We start from the raw sequence: 2,031 nt of genomic DNA on the forward strand, positions 1-2,031 counted from the left end.
AAGAGTTAAGCCTTTCAGAGAAAGGAGGAATTAATTAGCTAGTTCAGTCTGACTTAGCTTCCAAGGCTCAATACATAAATTTTTAGAACTGATTATGTTTATGTGCATTTACATCAAATTAAAGAAAGCAAACAAAGTCTTTGTTTAGACACTTTACCTACAAAACAAGGATTGGGAACCCTTCCCTGTAAGGTCTAAGAAAGAATGCATAGTGTAGCCAACCACCCCCTCACTGCTAAAAAGAGAAATAATACTGAAAAACCTCTCCACTGTTACTACCATGCACAGCCTCTGCCCCCAGAGTACAGAGAAGGAGCAGCTTAAGGCAGCACAAAATGTCTAGAATTTGCTTTTCAGGTACCAAATACCTGATCAATGTAATGGAAATAAAGGAAACAAGTAAGACTTTCCAGCATTCCATTATTTGAGTGATTTGATGACAACTAGCAATGCTTTGCCAGTTAACTGAAAGGGGATCTTAGTGTTTACTAATGAAGTTGGAAAAATTAAACATAGGAAAATGGGATCATTTTTGCACAATAGAGGTGAGGTAGGGAATTTTATTGAAAATACTTTTTTTTTACAAGTTCTTAGAAATAAACTTTTCTAATCTCACACAAACAGCTGTACCTCAAAAATTCAACTAAGCTATTATGAAACATTTATATTTACAGTTAGCCAAAAGAATATACAGAACTGCCATGTTATGCAAATAGCCAAGTACCAGCTCACAGTGAGATACATCACCCCAGCATTCCCGCCATCAGGAAGATTCAACATACCAAAGAATCTCACTATTCTACAAACCTCATTGCACAAAGAGGGAAGATTTTTAATAGTGTTGTAGCAAGGTCTCCACTACAGCATCATTTTACAAATTACATAATTCATGTACTCAAATTTTTAACAAAAAAAATCTGTAATAAGTGATGAACAAAGTAATAGTGTTGACTATGAGCCTTTTATTGCATTTATTCAGTCATTCACGTGAGGCCGATGCCGATCCCAATAGTTTGCATTCATTTCCAACACCTCAGCCAGGCTGCAATTCACACCATTCACTAATTTACAGTGGGTTTCAGTCAGCAAAAACTAGTGGCACCTGATTGCATCCCCTCTCCCTCCCTCTCAGTCCTAGGATCACCACATGGAATTCAGACACAAACACACAGACAGTTTTACCTATTTACAATTACATTGAAAGCCAAACCCCATGAGTTTTATGGACGTCCTTTAGAGAGAAACCAAAACCCACTGTTTGGATCTCAATGTAACATAGCAACATTTTGTCCACCACATTTCATAACTTCCCAGAATCAAAACAGGTAATAGTTTTTTTGTAACAGCACCATAGGAGGAAGGCCTATGCTCTTTTCCAAGGTATATTAGACAGGCACTAGTTACCATCCAGACATTTTAACTCCAGGTTGTGACAGCAACTGCTATATTTACAGTACAATATATTGCTTATCCAGAGTGGCTGTATAAGATGCATTTCCTGGCACAATTATTTAAACAGACACAAAAAGAAAGTACTGTAGTGCTTCAAAGACAAAGACAGTTTCCTGCTATTTCATGAGTCTGCCCAGGCTCTAGTTTAGGACAGTATAGAATGCAGATTACATTGGTTACAAATCAGACCCAAGAGCAGCACAGAGATGGAAAGGAAAGTGACTATAAAAGGATAGAAAATATTCAACAATGCAGAAGTTTGTAACAAGAAGTTACATCCCGAATGTAGAAAAATAACCAATTCAGGAGGGATAAGACAGCTTTGGATTTTGTACACGGGCCTTGACTTACACTAAGATATAGCAGAAAATGCAATCAGGTTTCCATTTAAATATTCCTTAAGTGTAAAAAAAGTATTCATAGTTTAAATAAAACTTATTCAAGTAATTACAAGCGTTTGCATTACTGGAAACAGAGTATTACATAGTAATTGAGATACCTGTAGTTACATCATACAGCAACTACCAACCAGGCTGATACTGAACAGTTTTCTCATTTAAAGCACAGGTGAGTAAATAA

At 36.5% G+C, this 2,031-nt stretch overlaps 1 protein-coding gene across 3 annotated transcripts in view; it reads right to left on the reverse strand.

Moving 5' to 3' along the window:
* Positions 1-367: 367 nt before the first annotated feature.
* The window catches only part of CCNT2 (cyclin T2), a gene marked incomplete at its 5' end in the record, with an annotated part of 23,800 nt that continues 22,136 nt past the window's right edge, over positions 368-2,031 (reverse strand). For all 3 annotated transcript variants that reach the window (XM_084209663.1, XM_084209666.1, XM_084209664.1), the window contains one exon: positions 368-2,031. This exon is cut by the window's right edge and continues 3,062 nt beyond it.

Source organism: Fringilla coelebs, assembly GCF_963513975.1.
Source record: "Fringilla coelebs genome assembly, chromosome: 7".
Taxonomy (NCBI): domain Eukaryota; kingdom Metazoa; phylum Chordata; class Aves; order Passeriformes; family Fringillidae; genus Fringilla; species Fringilla coelebs.